Source organism: Charadrius vociferus, unplaced genomic scaffold (genome assembly GCF_000708025.1).
Source record: "Charadrius vociferus isolate BGI_N301 unplaced genomic scaffold, ASM70802v2 scaffold676, whole genome shotgun sequence".
Lineage (NCBI taxonomy): Eukaryota > Metazoa > Chordata > Aves > Charadriiformes > Charadriidae > Charadrius > Charadrius vociferus.
The window spans coordinates 275,008-293,814 of record NW_009648661.1 but is presented as its reverse complement, the minus strand read 5'-3'; the positions used below and the strand labels follow the sequence as shown (position 1 = coordinate 293,814).

At 44.9% G+C, this 18,807-nt stretch overlaps 1 protein-coding gene across 1 annotated transcript in view; it reads left to right on the top strand.

The window, feature by feature from the left end:
* SHROOM3 (shroom family member 3) overlaps positions 1-18,807 on the top strand; it is a 152,700-nt gene that overhangs the window by 43,689 nt on the left and 90,204 nt on the right. Inside the window, exon 2 of the mRNA XM_009886478.1 lies at positions 2,127-2,281. The gene's annotated coding sequence lies outside the window, so the exon portion shown is untranslated. The remainder of the gene's footprint in view (positions 1-2,126; positions 2,282-18,807) is intronic.

The window sequence follows — 18,807 nt, the reverse complement described above, 5'->3', positions numbered from 1 at the left end:
GTTATTTATAAAGGTGGTTATGGAAGAATCCACATTTCCATTTTCACCAAAATTAGGAGAAAAAGAAATGTCTAGCCACCTGGTTGCAAAGAAAACCTTAAAGAAGTGATCTTGTGGAGTGAAAAAAACCCTATAATATATAAATACAATTTGGATTATTAGAGGATAAAGCATGGATCACAATTTTGATGGATTTTTAAGGTCAGGGTTCATCAAGGCCAAAGTTAATACAAACACTTCTGATGAGTATCTCGCCTTTGAGGTAGTTACTATTTGTTACATGAAATATTTTTGCAAGAATGCCTTCTCTTCATTATATGTGATCTAACAGAACAGAACAAAACCAAACAAAAATCCCTTCTGTTGACTATATCACAAGTTAATCTAACCCATAGTATCCCGCTCTATTGTATTTCATTGAAATAATACCCACCTGTTTTCCTTTACAGCAGCAACAAACTGGAGCAATACTGCATTTTTAGTTTGTTATTTATTTATGCTGGCAGCAAAGTCTAATGTTTCATCTCTCACGCTTCCTGGTAATTGTGATACAAGGCTCTTTATATGAAGTCTCATTCCTGTGGTTTTATCCATTCTTAAGAAGAAAAGAAAAAACTCATTCGTCAGTGGAATGACTTCCTGGTAGGATGCATGACAATGATTTCTACCTACCTTTGTAGGGGTTCAGAGAATTTATTAGCTAATGTTTGTGGAAGTCAGATTTTAAGTTTGAGAAGGTACATGAGCTGGAATACTATTGTTCAGCAGAACAGACCGGCTTCACCTGTGAGAAATCACAATTCAGTGCTGAAACGAATGTTCTGGTAAAAATCTGGGTAATGTGTCTGTGTGTGCTGAGTCACATGTCTGGGTTACGGCTCAATTACATTTTGCCTGGCATGACTTGAAATAAAAGTAACTTCCAGAAGTGTGTGTGCAATTTCACTGCTCGGAAAATGGTGCCCCTGCGAATAGCAGCCCTTCCCCTGGCTGGATCAGAGTCTTAATCCAATTCAGATACATTTCTTTGTCTCAATGTGATGTCTGGAAAGGTGAAGGTCCGAAGGAAGAGATTAAACTTCTAATGTACCATGAGATGTTATACTTAAGTGAGAGTCACATGACGATTGCTAACTCAGGTCACAACTTCTGTTGAACAGAGACTGCCAGGTGCTTTGAATATCAGATTTTGTGGTGGCAAGTTTTGCTATAAAAGCCGTATCAGTTGCACTCGGAACCGGTGGCACTCCTGAGTCTCCAGAAACTCAGGATTTGCAGTGCGTTAACCCACATACAACCCTGACCTCTGTTATGCCAGTATGCCTTTGCAGAGAGGGAGCGCGTTAGTGCACAAGGCTGAGATTCGGAGATTCTGGGTCAAACTTTCTTGTCCTCTGCCTTGTCACTTACTTCTTTGCAGACTTGGCATATTTCTGCTGGCACACTGATGGAGAATCAGCGTGCATCAAGGACCATACAGTGTACATGATGGACCATACAAAACAGAGGAAGGTGCCCTTGGATTCTCCTTCTAGCGTTGCCACTGTATAGCCTTTAGCAAGCTTCTTACTTTCGCATAAAATTAAAGTAATTGTCACTTTCTTTAAATCCCTAGCTGAAAAACTCTACATGAGTGCTGCTTGTCATTAACTTCATACACCTATGTGCATCTGCTTTGTTGCTGGACAGTAAGCAAGAAGCTGTTGTTAATCCACCAGCTAGATCACGAAGAGGAGCTTGAATGAAAAAATCACATCCATGCTCTTCTAATCCTGGCTTTGCCCTTGGGCTTGCCTGGGTGCTCTTACCAGGAGGCATTCCATCACCGTTTTGCTGGTGTTCACCGCTTCCAAATACTTTTCAGGCTTATTCAAAACAATGCTTCTTGGCAGAATTAATTTGGCTGCTGATCCCCAGCTTCCATCTATATGAAATAGAGAGGAGGCAAGCACAGACCTTTGAGGCAGCTGGATGCCAAAGGGAAACAACATTACTTCGTCAGAGTGCGGAGTTTGGGGCTGGTAGACCTAATTCCTTCAACAGAAATGCATGCTCAGCTCTGCACGTGATAGGTAAACTGTGGCAGGCATGTCTCACCCTTTCTTTCTCCTCTCTTTCCTGCGCAGATTGAAGAGGGAGGTAAAGCGGACTCCCTGCCTTCCAAGCTGCAGGCTGGTGACGAAGTGGTGAACATCAATGAGGTGGAACTGAGCAGCTCCAGGAGAGAGGCCATCTCCCTGGTTAAAGGGTCCTATAAGAAGCTGAAGCTCGTCGTCCGCAGGTAGGCAAGATCCAACACTCCTTCCCTCCCTCTCTCCTGCCCTGCAGGGTGTCACAGCCATTCCTCTCACATCTCCAGCTGAAAGCTTATGACTTGGCCTGATCTTGCCAAAAGCCTTGTTTTAAGCACACAGGCGTGAGCCCAAGGGCAAATGTTTGTTCTTTTCAGCCAACCTTTCTATGACTTCTTTGCCACTTACACATCCAAGCATGCGAAATACTTATCCAAATCTTTTCCACTGCTCTCCTGCCACATGACAATCCAGGATTCCTGTTCGGTGATTTACAAGCAGTCCTGTCTTCCTTCAAATTACTTGGGACTCCCTGTGAAAGGGTGGCAGTTCTGTACATAGCTCTTGCCTCATTTGCTGCATGTTATCACTGTTGCTGTGACAGCAGAAAGATTTCCACCGGCCTCAGCAAGATTTGGAGCTGTTTCACGTTCTGCAGGTGAGTGATAGAGCGGCTGTGCTGACCGAGAGCAGTCTGGCCAATATTGTACTCAGGATGTGATCTAGAGGGAAGAGCTGCGACTTCACCTGCATCTTTTAAGCCACAGCCTCTGTGCTATCACTGAATGAGTACTCTCACATATATGCCATAGCGCTGTTTCCCTGGCTGTCAAAGGCCTCGTGAATGGTAATGAATGCCGGGTTGGATGGTGTGCTGAGCATAACTCAACTAAGCAAATTGTGCTGATCCTCCTTGGTGACACAGAACTTGTATCTTGATGCACGTTTTGAGTCAGAGATGTTTGGGTCTGGAATTTGTAGCGGGGGGGTGGCTGTTTAAGACCTTAATGGAGGTGCTTCCTGTATATTTTTTACCATGGGCATGTCCAAACAATTTTTTCTGTGCCAGTTAGCTGATAGATGGTATCACTTTATGGAGTGCTCTCTCCTGAATTTCCATACTTAGCCAGAGAGGAATCTGGGTCAAGATCAGCGTAGCTGAGGAGCTGTCATTAGCCAAACAAAAGGCGTCAGCTTGGGTCACTAATTTGGAACAACTGACTAACATCTGAGCGGTGATGTCTGAGTAGGGCAGGCACGAACAGCTTAGACACCCTCCTGCTCTCTGGAGTATGTTCCAAGCTTTTTCTGTCTGTATTCTGGTTTTTACCTAAAGCACCTTTAGGTACCGATGATGACCTTATGACAAATTCTGGATATTCATATGCAGAACTGTTAGATCATTTGTGTAGCCATTGGGAGGATAGTTGCAAAAGTAGTTCATTGCGATTTGAGTATTTTCCAAAAATAAGTGGCTTTTATTTAAGGCCCATGTAGATTGTAGTCCAACTGTATTAACTGAAAAAAATGTTTAATTCAAACTAAGTTAGCAAAATTGTCAAAATAGAACTCTTTTGTCACGTTTTAATTTAATTTTGCTGAGATGAACTCAAAAGAACTGGTTCTGTTTGGTGTAGATTGAGAATTGTTTCTGGCGTTTGATCTGTCCACCTAAGAGGTAAAAAGAAAAGGAAAGAGAAAAGGATAGACAAGCAAAGCCTGGAGTCCCATTGCAGTTCTTTCATCCCAGGCTTCTTCCTCTCCAATTCCCTTACATATTTTCGTTAGCAGCATTTCTCTGGTGGAGCCTAAAACCTGCTCATGTTGTGAAAAGCACTTTTGCAGCCTACAAACTGGAGAAAGTACATTGGGAGGATTGGTTCCTGTGTGTCTCAAGTTGGACACCAGGAGAGAATAAGCACTCTCTCTCTGCCTGGATATGTACGCGCACACACGTATATGTAAATGCACATATGCACATATATGTATGTATATGTGCATATATGTCTTTATACACAGAGGACTGATGTACTCAAGGTCAGCAGTGTCATAGCCAGGCCAAAATTCAGCAGTTCCTAAGATTTCCTTGGGAGATGCCTGAATCAGGGGACCACGCCTCTTAGAAAGCTTTGAGGCCTCTTTCTTCAGGCTAAAAGAGAAAATGAGCAACTTTTTGATATCCTTGACTAGTTTTTCACATGCAGTAGGAATCATGAGAGGCAGAGCAATCCCAATGGACATCGATCCCATGGTTCTTATTACAGTTATTTAAAGAGGAGGTGATCCATCTCTGAAAAAATGGACACTCAGACAGCAGTGTTTTATGTTCCGAAATTACACTTCACAGTGTAACATAATAGTTTCTTTCTCCATTATTTTTAAGTTCCCAGACCTTTTCACCTTTTCGTCTCCTTTTTAATAAGCATGCAAGGGTATTTGATGTTTTCCTGGTTTGGAATACTGTAGTGAACTTGAAGAAAATTTAGTTTGTAGCCTTTCATGGTTTTGTTTCATCACCACTAGAAAGATCAAGCATGCTGTAGGTGACCCTGCTCTGGCAGGGGGGTTGGACTAGATGATCTCCAGAGGTCCCTTCCAACCCTGACCATTCTGTGATTCTGTGATTCTGTGCTAACTTTAACAGGTATTACATTCACATACTATTCCCTTGCCAAGGTACTTTAAGCCCTTAGTTCATATTTAAAGCTCAGTGACAATCCATGAACTTAGAACTGAAAAATTGCAATTAAGAGCTAAGAGCCCAGCCTTCAGTTCAGGTAATTTGACACAGTCCCAGCTGACCCTGCTGGCATGTGCTGGCACGAAAGCAGCAAAAGAACAAAAATGTGAGGTCCTGACTGCTTTGTGGGCAGTGGGTCACAAGTTTTTCAGAATTTTCTCTTGAAAGGTGGCAAGACTCAGCACTCTGGCCAGCTGGTGGCAAGGTGGAAAATAAAGATTTTGTCTCCAGTGCTAGAGGGAAAGCAGATGAAAAGGGATAAAAGAGATATCCCAGAGGAGAATGGTGAGAAAGAGGAAAGCAGCAAGGGAAAAGTGAGTTTTTACAGTAAATAAAAGCTTCCAACAATATGAAATGAAATGAGGCATGATGCAAAAGAAACAAATTAAGGAAAGCAGCTCAGTACAGAACCTGAGCCACGCGGAGCCTTCATCTCAGTTAGGGGGATGCTGCTGGGCAGGCAGCGTATCTGTGTGATGCAATGTGAGCAAACAAAGGTTGGCAAGCCAGAGTTGAGGTAAAACTACAGCACCAAGGATGTGCAGGTTATCTTTACCTCAGACATAATGAGTTTAGCCATTAAGACTCATAAAGGAAGCGCTAGCGTGCTTCCCAGTTGTGCCTGTTTTTTGTTGTGTGGACAAGAAGATGATGATTTGCAGGACTCCGTCATCTGAAAATAAACTATTTTTGGAATGCTTGAGATGCTGATTTTTGTAAATTGGCCATAGTGAATTAATTGAAGTGGATTAGGGTTGCTTGCTGCAAATACCAGCAGTCATATACGACTTGAGTTTTTAGTCTGTGATTTCAGTATTCATGAGGGCTCTTGCTTAGGAGTGACACAAACTCACACTGCCATGGACTTTACCCCCTAAAAGTTATCTGCAAACAATAGCAAAGTCTGCTTGGTGTGTGTGGTTTTGGTTCTTTCCAAAGCATTTTCAAGGTCAGCATGTTTTTGAAGGTTTGATTGTTTGTTTTTCAAATTAAAGACTCAGGAGCTCTCTATAGCAGCGCGATGGTGACACCAGACTTCACAATGGACAGAAAGCGCAGATTGTTTTATTCAGATGAGACCATCAAACAGAAGACCAACAGAATACATTTGACCCACTCTGTACACTTGCGTAGCCCGCGTAGCATACTCAGATTGCTATTTAATCTTGGGGTTTATTTCAGGACAAAGGTAAGTAGTGGCAGCAGAGTAAGCCTCTACTTGTGTTACTGAGCAAAAATTGATGTTACAACACCTTGCTAGGTCTGTAGACAGGCTGATGCGATGATGTGTTATTTCCATTGGAATGCCATCTGCAAAGCTCGGTACTGCCGCATCATTGTCAGTCTTCATGAGTCCGGTATTGATCAGTTTAATGGAGGAAAAGAGTGGGAATAGTTTCGATGATGGGAATGTGAAGGGAAAACCAGAGAAAATTCAGGATGAGAGGAAAGATTGAAATAAATAGAGATCAGAAAAATGACCTATCTCACAAGGATACTTAATATTAATAAATATGAATGGTTATAAATAAATAGCCAGTACCAGAGTAGAACGTACATGAGGACCATAGTCTGCCTTTCACCCCTGTGCAAATGTCCTGCTGACATCAGGGAGAAACTTTCAGTAGGAGAGATATGTGAATTGTGAATTTATATGTTTTTTGCTTCCCTGCTCACGGACTTAGAGTAGGGCAGAGGCAGAGAATGACCAAATGAACCCTAGTGTTAAGTAAATACTGTGTCCATTCCCTAAGACAATTCTCATTCAGGAGATAACTGATAAATGATTTTTCATGGGTGCTCTCTAGCTGCATTTTGTTTGTCTCATCCTCAGCTCAGGAGCCCTCAAAGGCAGTTTTCAAATGTTCTGCTTTCTCTGCTTCTTTAACAGGGCTGCTCATATCTAACTTGTTTAAAAAGTCAAGTTCCTTTCTTTCTGCCCATTCCTTGCTACCTCCCTGTACTTGTTTTGTCCATTAATTTCCAGGACAATAGACTCAGACATGTATGTACTTGTTCATTCCTGTAGACCTCTGGTCTGCAACTGGTGTGCTATGAGGAAGCTTGCTGATACTTCACACTTCATTGTGCTGAAGCCAGAATAAGTCAGAGTAAGAGCTACTCTGCATCTCAGGGAATTACAAAGCCTTACTGAGTGTACCTTAGGTGCACTTTCCAGTCCCTGCTAAGCTGAGTTACGATTTCCTGCCTCACATACCCTGCTGCTAGTATCTTTTGTGTGCCTGCCGCTGGCAAGGTGGATTTAGCTTGGTGGTCCATTCTAGTCCTTTTTCTGCCGTCTAATTCTTAAGACGTTTAGAATTGCTCAACAAAATGACCTATTTTCTCCTTCCCTGCTTTTTAATACAGGGCTTTTCAGGACACTTTCCTCTGCTGGCCCACGGGAAAGCACGTTCATTTCATTCTGATATATTTCATACTGGAGCAATCAGACAAAAAACATAACCTCTGCTTGAGTGTTCAGTCCTGCTAGCCAGATCAAATTGCCACAGGTAAATGGAGTAAGCCTTTAAAATTATCACTGGGCAAAGAGACAAGATAGCAGTGTGCTACAGGGAAGAACGGACAAGTATCGCTCCACTGGTGGCAGACGATGGGAGTGAGCCAAGAAGCGAGGTCCTCAGGAGAGAGGTCTCCACAAGTATTTCCTGTGATAGTCTTCAGTATGTCTATATCACTGCTGGGGTCAAATACCTCTCACTGCGGGTATGAGCAGAACCAGTTCCATCAAGCCTGAGGAATCCACAGGCTGACACCCAGGAGATCTTTTTGCTCATGGTTTGCCAATTTGGGAACAGTAGGTGTGAATGACTATGAGAAACTGGAGAGACCAGTTTGTTTAATTTTGTAGCAGGAGGCTTGCCTACTGTCCTCAGCAAACTATCTTAGAAAGTTTTTGATACTCAGTTGATCTTTAACCAGCTGGAGGAGACTGAGTGTTTGAAAGCTAAAGCTACAAGCCACAGAAATAAGGCTTAGTTTTTTAGTTGTGTAAGACGGGTTAGTTTTTCTGACTTTTTTTTTTTTTCTGTTGCTTCTTCTCCAACTTCAGCATCTAAGCAGAGTTGGGTGCAATTAAAAAATTGCCTTTTCAGTGGTATCAGTTCGATCTAATTGTGTTGTGCATGCTTGTACCAACTGAAGATAAAGCTCAAAATGTGGGTATTGCCTTGTCTGCTTTACAGCAACCACTGTGGCCTGCAGCAGTTGCCAAAAATAGACTTTTCCACAGGTCAGTAAGCAAGAATGGCTGTCAGAGCGTCACACTGTTTACATAGTTTTACATTCAACGTGTTCGTAACAGCAGCAATTAGATCACTGAGGCATGATGGCAAATGTAACTGTTCTGCGAATATCATGCTGGAGGGAACCACAGTCACAGGGACAACAGCTCTCAGACACCCTTTCTAACACAAGCACTGCTTGAACTAAGGCCTCCTACAAGCCATTCCTTGGAGTTGCTGTGGCATTCACTGTTGCCTGGTGCAGGGAGGGCAGAGGTGAAAACATGAAGTCATTCTTGTTGAAAACGACAGTATATTGTGAAGTGAGCTTGCCACGGGCAGTTTGGTCCATGTTCTTGGCAGGTGTAAAGCAGCTCCATTGGCTTGAGTGGAGTTCAGATGACTTACCTCAGGTCAGAATTTGGTCCTTTGATTCTGTAAACTCTTGGATCCAGCATCAGCCTTGGTTAATGAATGCAAAGCCCTATTAAAATTTACTAGTGGAGCAGCAAGTAAAAATTTTCTGCAGAGAATTACCAATGTTTTAGGCCCTTACTCTGTACGAGCTGACATGCAGGAGTCCTGCAGAGCTCTTCTGGGGTGTTGTTTTTAGGGTTCTGGCCAGCACATAGGTTTTTGCTTGGGTTGTGAGGAGCTCTGAAGGCGGCACTTGCATCTGCAGAGCCAGTGAGATTGCATGAAGAATGAATCTCGACAGAGCTGTGGTTTATGGCAAAACTGCGTTTCCCCAAGACGCGCAACATGTGTGTTCTTAGCATATAGCCAATCATACAGATACGAGCGACTATAGGAAGCCTTTTCAAGTATTATTTATGTAGTATTATATCAAAGATAAATTACGTTCAGTTCCTATAGCATTTAGTTGCCCTAACATCTTGTTGCACTCTTGAGGCTCAAGGCATGCAAACTTAGTGCGTCTGAGACAGCCCCAGTAAAAGCCACCCCTTAGCCTTGTTCTTCTCCAAAACCATGCATGAGCGAATCCTCTGCTCATACAAATCAGCAGTAGCTCGAGTGGGGATCTGATGTTTTGAGCTTGGTGCTAGCTATCACCACCAAGATGGATACTGCAATTAGAGGACGTGGCTGCTGCTGCTCCTGATACCTACTAACAGCTTTACCTGTCCCAAGGGTGTGCGTTTCCCCAGTTCTCAAAGTGTGTTTTATGTAGAGGACATTAGACTGTATCATCTCTCGCTTTCTGGGGCACCTCTGTAGCGAGGTGTAAGTGAACAACGAGATGCAAACATAGCAAAGATCAGTATTCAAGGCAGTTGATTTTCTGTTTTCAGTGTCAGTGGTTGGTGGTTTGTGTCTGCCTCAAGCTTAGCAGTGCCTGTCTGCCTCTCAAAGGGCCTTAGGCTAAAAATACAAGTCAAATAAAGGAGGAGTGGGGATAGAAAACATTATCCCCATTTTCCTGTTGTGCTGAAAACTGTACAAAAAGAAAGGATTAAGCTTATCCTTGGCTATAACCGTAATCTGCGTGTTCGTTTTCATGCTTCCCTACAGATTCCCTGCATCAGTTGGGTTATTCAGCTTATTTTCTTGGCACATCCCTGTCCCCGGACCCCCTTGTGTGAATGATGAGACCTGCGGGAGATGCTGGGAGGAGAAATATGCTACAGTGCTGAGACCGTGAGTGTCACAGGGAAGCTGGCTAATTCAGGCGCTGAACAGGCTGAGAATTCACCCGGGGATACACCCCCTGGAAACATCAGTCCCGTGGCGGACAAAAACCTGCCGCTAAATGCCAGGGGCCCCTCTCACACTTCTGCAGTCGCTGCACTGCAAACTGCTGGGGCCGGGAGGATGTTGGACGTACGGGTATATTAGTTCTGCTCTTATCCTCTTCTTGACATGTCTGCTTTCGGGTGCTCTCAGGGAGAAGGTGCTGGGCTACATGGGCCTCCGCTCTGCCAGTGCATGGCCAGTGTTATGTTCAGACAAATCTGGTTCTAATCAACTCATTTAAAGTTAACTTTAACTCATTTAACGCATTGCCACCTCTGTGGCAAAATCAGGAATTAAACCCAGACATCCTGAATACTTACACCTATGCCAGAGCTACAAAGTTTTTCTTCTTTTGGCAGCAAATTGCTATAACTAAGACTTTAAAAAAAAAGGAAAAAAGTCTTCCACTCAGCCTGATAAATGACCCTATCGAAGTGTCAAAGTGTGGGAGGAAGATGTCAGTACAGCTGACATCTGAGGCTCAGAGCCGATTCGAGCCCATGGAAATTGGTGGAAAGATTCCCACAGATTCAAAAAGGCTTTGGCTCAGACCCTCACTGAGCAGTGATTTCCCCTAGAGAGAGGAGAAGCTGCTGGCATTTTTACAAAAAGCCAAGTGCCAACACAATTCTTCAAAGAACTCTGTGGACTAATCCTTTCCTCTTATGACACTAATGTAATTTTGCGTCGCATTTGACAGCGTGCCGAAAAATTGCATCGAATACATCCGAGTTTTGTGAATGAAATTTATTAGAATAGGCATTGGCTCACACCCCGCTCTGTAGCAATGCAGGAGCACGTTTCCAAAGAGCTGCTATGCGGTGCAGTAATTTTTTTCCAGTGATGATGACTGGGGGAACGGGAGAAAGGAAGGTTTCGTGCACATGGAATTTTTAAGACTGACAGCTTGAGAGGCCAAAGCTGGCATTAACTCTGGTGGAGGGCTGGCAGGGTGGTCTTGTGACTAGCACTGTTGTACGTTCAGTCGCGAACTCCTCCACAGCTTCCCAGTGTGGCCTTGGTCGTGCCTCCTTGTTTCTCAGCTCCCCGTCTTCCAGGCGTCCCTGATGCTCTGTTGTGTGAGAACTTGGGACGGGGAGGGGGTCATTTAAACTGCATCTTTTTAACACTCTAAAAAAAATGAGCCTTCAGTTGGAGTCTTACATGAAGAGACAGCTTCTCGGCTGATGCCAATGGGTGCAACCAGCCAAAGCCCGTCAGGGTCCTGCCCTGTTGTTTGTACAGTCTTGCCGAGGTCCCAGTCTGCTCCCAGGTAAGGAAAGGCTTTAAAATTTGCTTGTGTGTTGGATCAAACTGGTAAGTCTTTAACTGTCTCAAGCATCAGCGTTTTCTTTAGAGGAGTTTTCTGTGCATTCGTCGAAATGTTTGCAGTTCCTATCTCATTAAGGAGGGTCAATGCGAAACACGGGGCAGACAGCTAAGAGGTGAACAGAATTTAATTTTGAAATCACTGGCAACAGGCTTACCGTCCAGGATTCAATTAGCTACAGCTTAGGACTGCCAGGCTTTTAGGAAATTTCCCACAGCAAGTAGTAAATATGAAGAAGATCTAGATAGGATTTTTGGAAAAAAGATTTAGGCCACTGATGGGGAACAGTGAGAAAATGCCTCGGAAAAAAAAATGTCAGCCACCATAATGTGTTATCCTATATAGGACATTAAAGACTGACCCCTCACCTGGAGCTGCATTAGAAACACCGCAACTTCTAGCCACTGCCACTCTGCATTAGCTGCTTCTTTCACCGAGTGCGTTTGGATTAGTTTGCCTTCTTCGGGCAATAATCAAACTGGGGTTTGATTTGTCAGAACGTGACACTGGAAAAGCTGGGAAACCTCTGCCAGTGCTGTACAAAGTGCTTTTTAGGGTGTGAATCTCCTTCTTTTGGAATTTCCTGAGGATTAAGTTGGAGCTGGATCAGATCACGATAGGATGAAACCTCGAACAAACAAGCATGTGTTCTCTGACCGATCTGTGCCTCGCTTCTCTATCTGTGATGGTATCTGGGCTGACCTTTAGTCGATAGGGCAAATACCTGGACTTGCGTGAGGTTCTGGTTACCTGTACAGGTGTGAAGGACTGCAGGGTGACCGCTTCACAGGGCAGCTGCAGGGGGAGCACTGGGAATAACTAAATTTCATCACCTTTATTGTAAGAAACTCCAGTTGCGTGGCTTTAATTTCAAGAGCTGACTATAAGTATTGATTTATAAGGGGTTTGGAAGTTGTGTGGCATTGATATATGTTGATATATACTTATCCTTGGTCGGGTTAAATATTAATTTTGCTCAGCTACACTAGTTACCCAGGAATATAAAACAATTTCTCAAAAACTTTTCCATGCTTTCCCTGCTTCATCCAAGGTTTTCTTTGAAAGGGAGTTGTGGTCAGGAAGGGCTAACAAATGCTAACGTAGTCCTGCTGATATAAATGGAGTTTGCCTGGATTTACTTCAGTAAAACAGATGTTAAAGTGGTCACTGTAACTGCTTTATATTTTTTCATGAATGGGCTTGTATGGGTCATCCAGATCCCATGGTATTGTTTCTCCCTGGTGGCTGGATAAACAGAATATCTCAGTCAAAAGAATAATGAAGACCAGAAACTGCACACACAGTATCAAATGGTATTTTATATGCATGAATCTTCCTGTTAGTAGCGAAAGGTAGCCTAACTCACTTGCACAAGTGCAGGTGGACAAAGAGTATTGACGTGTACGCACCTGGCCTAAACACGGGCTACGCCAATAGCTCTAGAATATGGAAGTTTTTTTTCCCCCAGTACCCCTTTCCTCCGCTTTCTGCCTGCTCTGACTTTGGCATTAGAAGGGATACAGAGGCGGTCTTCAGTACATGTATGTAAAACATTTTCATGGAGATTATACCTGCATAAGTACACCACTTTTTTTTTTTTTTTTTTTTGCTAATTAAGACTGCCTAAGGTAATTAAAATCAGAAATATTGGTTAAAAAATGTATCTGTCAGATGCTGAAAAGAGCCAGTTAACTCAGCTCAGAGTTGCCTCTTAGACTTCTGCGTTTACCAGGCTTTTAAAAATTATTGCTATCATGAGGTGAAATTGCAAGAGGAGAATGGAGGCAGTAAGTGCCATCCCCTGTACTGGGGAGATGGGAAACTCCTCCAGTATGCTGGTGGCGGGCCTGGGACACTGGGTTGAGTTCCTCCTGCTGATAGATATTTTTATGTGGCGTTACTCCTTATACTCACGTCCCTTGTAAAAGGGAGATATGACTCTCCTGCCTGTAGGGCGTCAGGAAGTTAAATACATTGAAAAGAATGAAGCATTCAGACTCTGGAAGTAAAGGAGACGTTGAAGTTGGGGAAAGTATGGTAAAAAGTATCAGCGAGATTGTGAATAATGTGTGTTTTGGTCTAACAGCCAAACTGGGAAAAAAAATATTTAGGGTGGAATGGAAGTGAAATTGTGTGTTTCATTTGGCCTGAAACGAAACGTTTTTCTCCCTGTAGGAAAAGTAGGTTAATTTAATATATGTAACATATATTTCATGTGTGTTTTCAGCATTCTCTTGGGTTCTAAGGCAGCCTGGCTGGGTAGAGGGTAACTGAACCTACCTGGCTGCATCAGGCTGACAATCCTGTGTGTCAGAATGGGTCCGGTGTGTTGAGGGCCACATAGTTTTCTGTGGTATTTCCATGGACTTTGTGCAGAACCACGTGCTCACAGCCTCCTGCTCTGCCAGAGCTCAGGGCTGGTGCTCTGGTGCAGGAGAAGAGGCAGTGGGACCCACAGGGCTGACAGCTGGCACAAAGGAACCACGGTGGGCGTCTTTTTCAACCCTCAACCTGCAGTCGGATTACCGTGCCCCAGCTTGTGGGCCAGCGAGCGACAGAGGCCGATGTCCCTGCTACACCTCTCCTCTGCCGTGGGTTTTTGTCCCCCACTCTCACTTCAAATCGCTTTTTTCAAATGAACTTTGAAAGGTAAATTTCAAGAGAAACAAGAAATAATTCCTGGCTGGCTGAAAACACTTCTTTATTGAATTTAGTCTCTTTTCTCCTCTCTCCCCCCAGATGCCAGTGTTAATTATAAGAGGGGGCCAAGCACCAGTCTGCTGGGAGTCAGAACAGAGCTGACTGGCACTTTCACTCAGCAAATTTCCCCTTTCCTCACGGTCCCTGCTTCTGTCTGTCAGGCCTGCTGACGACTGCTTGGTAGGAGGGCAGTAATCTGAGCTGCCTCTGCTGAGCAAACCTCCTGCTTTTTACTGCAGGATTAGTCCCGAGGTGCCTCTGCGCACAGCACCTGTATCTGCAACTTGTTATCTTAATCGCTATGCTCCCGTTTCTCCGCTTTCTGAGGCGGTAGTGCCATTCCCTCCTCCGAGGACTGCACTCGCCAAATGGCAGGCTGCCTCCGCCGCAAGGATGGGAATACCTGAGGCTTGGTCTTGTGTCTCAGAAGGTAAGCAGCCTCTCAACAGCTACAGCCAAGCGATCCGGGCACGGCTTTGTGCCTGCAGAGGCAGTCGGACCTCGCGGCAGGGCTTTGGGAGAGGGAGGACAGGAGTCTTAGGAACTCTGTTGGTCCTAAATGTCAGGAGCATCATAAACTTAGAGCATCCAGGCAGTGCCATGGGGGATTTTTCAGCTGCGGTTGTATGCGAGCTCGCAGCAAACAGGGAGCCAGTGCTGCGCCGCTGGTCAGGTTCTGTCACTGGGGACACTGCTGAGTGCTATAAGCAAAGCTCTTGGGCTTAAGGCTAGAAAAGTGCCAGAAGCTCGCAGGAGAGGTGAACTTCTGAGAGCCTCCAGAGTTGTACAGCGTGTTGAAGGTCATTCCTTCCCTTGGTGTCAAAGGGTGCTAATAATAATGCCACGTACTTGGGAAGCTGAGTCTCCTGAGCGGAGGATCTAACTGACGTACACGCCATGATGTGTCGGGTGCGTTTTGCAGTTTTATAGTCTGGAAGAGTCTCTCCAAGTAAGTGGGACTCTTTTTGGCTTTCACCTCTTGTGAGTGGAGCGTTGTTTCAAGTGAGTGTCAAACCAGACCAACACTTGGCATCAATGTTCAATACAGATGGGCCGCGTAGTCTGGGATATATTCCTGTTTGATTAATACAGTAACACTGCAGAAAGTAGACAGAGAATGTGCAGAGGCTGGTTCTGAAGAGATGGCAACCAGTACAGCTCCAGCATGGGCCTGCACAAATTTACATTCATTGAAGACCAGTTGTATATTATACACACTTATACGCCCTTTTTAATTGGTTGTGAATCATAAAACTAAGTTCATTGAACTTTGATTTTTATTATTTCCTGAGACATTAACTCCTTTAGTAAACCCATTAACTAATCTTTAAACTCATTACCTGCTTCATTGCTATTAGGATATCTTTAACTTTAGGTTTGTTTGAGGGGGGGGCGGGGTGAATATGGGACAAACCTTTAGCTGTGCACTTCGGCTGAAATGGTTATAACTGTGGGTTTTCTACAATATGACAATCCAGTCCATTTAGTGAAGGTTGGCAGTGCGGGTGAAAGCAAGTTGAAGTGGTGTTAGAGGAATATTGGGGTCTGTGTCCCTGTCTATGTGAAATGGAGTATTTTTTGGCTGTAGATTATCTGCTTAAAAAAATCAACTTGAAACTGCCTGTTCTGAAGTACACACAGATGCAGCCACAGCTTGTGAGCACAGCGCACTGCCTTGCCTAATATGTGCTCATTATTCCAATATTTAAAGAGCAGGGCGATTTTGACAATAAAACCAGAACTGGTTATAGTAGTAAATTCCCAGTCACTTTAGACTGCCCCGAATTTCCTCCTTTTGCCTTGCCTAAGCCAGTTCTTGAAAACCACATTCAAAGGAGCATCTGGCTGGGGAAAGACTGTCCATGTGCTGTCAGCTTCAGTCCTTGGAGCACCCCACTGGCTTCTCCCGGGGCAACTGTCCCATCTGAGGAAGACATGTGCATGGTGAGCACGTGTGCGTTCCTGCCTACGTACGTACGTCTGCCTTCTCTCAGGAGCACACATTTGCTTAAGTACATGCCATCAAGGGCAAAACTAGTCGGGATGTGAGTAGCCCTGGAGATTCCTGAGGCAGCGGAGCGGACAGACATCCACAGCATGTCGGAAGAGGCTGTTTTACAGCGCAGATCCCATCACCCTGAGGCGTGGCATGGTGCCCGCATGGGTGGGCATGTTCCCAGGCTGCAGTGATGTGAGGAACCTCCTGTCTTTCGCTGGAGGACCCATGTACGTACGCCGCGAGGCTGCAGGGAGCTTGGCAAACGACAGCATCAGCTTTTCCCCACCTGCATCTCTCGCGTGCTGTGACTTTTTCCTGAGAGGGACTGCAGGCGGGCAGTATTGCAAACGAAACCTACAGCTATAAATTAGTGTGGACAATCATGTATGGGCAAGAGATTAGCTTGGGTCTTAATCCACTACCTGCTTTAGTGATTTGACATCTCCTGTGGTCTTCATATCAGGTTGTAGATGAGCCGGACGTATATTTCTTCTCTGTTCCTGGGATCAATTTGAGCGGAGTGATTTCAGTGCTCTGTAGTATATAATGTAAAGAAAGATGATGTACGTAGTATCTGAAATTTGAAGAGATGCCTAAATTAAAGAGATTTGGTGGTTGCCTCCTTCAAGTGAATTGAAAAAGTCACCTAGGGGTGATGTTACTGTTTTCTCTGGTCTGTTTTGTAGTCTCTTAAAGATAAGTCTCTCTGAAGCCTTCAAAGGGTTAAAGCCAATACCTCAAAGAAACCCAAGTGGCTGAAGAAATACCAGATATTAACATTTACCTCAGTTGCCAAAGCCTGGACGTTTCTTTCTGCTTTTAAGAAATTACAGCCTGCAGGGACCATTTAACAATAATTCGTAGCAACTTGGCTGTTATAGGGCAACCCATGTGCATAGGCACTTAAGGGCTGTGCCAGCGTCTCCTTTGTTCAATAAAAGTAACAGCAGGGATTTGATTAAATACTGATAGAAAAGAGAGGGAGAGAGAGGGAGAAACATAGGAAAGATTAAAGAAAGAAAGAGCCACCTGGAAACTTCATTCCGCCTTTATTTCTAACTTAAGCTCATAAATACCAAATCTAAACCATTGTGTGCATGAGAGGGAGGGAAAATTTCCTGCATGCCTGCACAGTAAAGACGGCACATGCAGTTGCACAAAACGACTTTTAGCAAAAGTCATACTCTTTTATCAAACTTAATGCTTGCTCCTTGTCTGCATCAGAAGAAAAATGATCCAGAAAATAACTTTATCCCCTGGTGCTTTGGAAGGACGGCATTTAGGAGAGTCAAGCAAGTCACAGCCATAAAGGAGAGTGGCAAAGAATTTTGGTTGAACCTGCCGATGAGCAGCAAGCACATTTCCCAGGCTGCTTTGGAGCAGCCCTGCAGCTCAGCACAATGCAAATGGCCAGCTGCACCGTCCAGCGCCACTCTTCGTGGATAGCCTACAGCGTCTGCCGCTTTGTCTCCATCATTGTTGTAGCCCCCACCCCCCCCAAAAGAAGAAGAAGAAGAAAAAAACAGTGACTCCAGCAGCCAAATGCAAATAAGCCCCAAAGAGCCCTCTTATGTGTGATCAGCAAGCGACAGGCAAATCACATTCAAATTCCTTACTGCAGAGCCAACACGTCTGTTGTTTGGGTTTAGGAGACCAGAACGGTACGATTAAGTGTCAAACGTGCATGCGGGAGTGATGGCGGATTGACTTTTCTTCAGCCTGGTTGTGCCCGGGAGCTGGGAAGGCTTTGCTGTGTGGTCGGAGGCACGCTTTGGTTCTCGGGCAGGATTTTGCAGGGCACAGAGAGGGACTCTAAGACCATGAACTCCCCAGCTGCAGGGACCTCTCAGCAGCGTTTTGCATATTTTGGGGGCTTTTGCAGGTAATCTTGCCCTGCACTAGACTAGATGGAGCATCAAGGTAGAATGCTGTACCTGGGGTGCGTTGCTGCTGCTTCTGGCGTCTCTCTTCTCTACACCGATAATTTTGCTACTTAAATCATCCTTTTCTCCACCTGCTACTTCTCTTACTCCGGCTTTACATTGTTTTTCTTCTGCACACTTTCTCTCACACTTTTTAGCAGTTAATAACATCTGTTAGGCAGTGACCTTGGCTCTGAACTGTGCTCCTCTGAAGTGTTTTGGATGTGATGATGTCCTCTACAGCAAAGAGGATGCCGTTGCCTCAGTCCAGCCTTCCTCACCTCAAGCCGTTATCCTGAAGGCTGCTGCGTCCTCCATCCAGAGAGCAGAAAGATGCACAGCCCTGGTCTGGATCAGGCCCTAAGGGGCTGTTTTCTCCCTCAGCCCAATTCAGACCAGTGCGAGGATGCAGGAATCGGCAGCGTACAGGACTGAGCCTCCAGTTAACAAACAGCTTTCTCCCAGTGATTCGAACTCTCAAAAGATATAAGTCTTGAAATTGTGTATCACTACTCAGTTGTGGGAAAATGCAGGGATGGAGAGGGATGGTGAAAAGCAGAGGGGGCTGGAGGACCGAATGTCAGCCCACTGCTTGCATCCCGGTCCTGCGGCTCGGCGCAGGCACCTCGAGGAGAGAGGTCTGCGGGGTGTCGAGGGGGACATGCCGGCTGTGCCGAAGGGCCGGAGGTATGTGGGGAATGCGAATGGTATGCTTGAGTGGACAGCTTCAGAGCAAGGCGTGGGGATGGCTCTCGCTGCCATCTGTTGTGAACCCCGCAGGCCCATAGCAACAGCGTCTCAGGAATGGGGCTGCTTTTTTCTTTTCTTTTTTTTTCATAAAGAAATTCTTCCTTGCCCCCTTCCTCCTGCATACGCGTACTCATGAATAAGCGGGAATGGGGCTGGGATTCCTGCTACAGAGTGATGCACGCTAAAGGAGGAAAGGGTCTTTTAGAGCTCAGCTTGCATTTGGTTTGGGGAGGTGTTTTCTTTTCTGAGCTGAGACATTCTAGGAACACGAGCCCTTGTGTGTCATTCATTGTT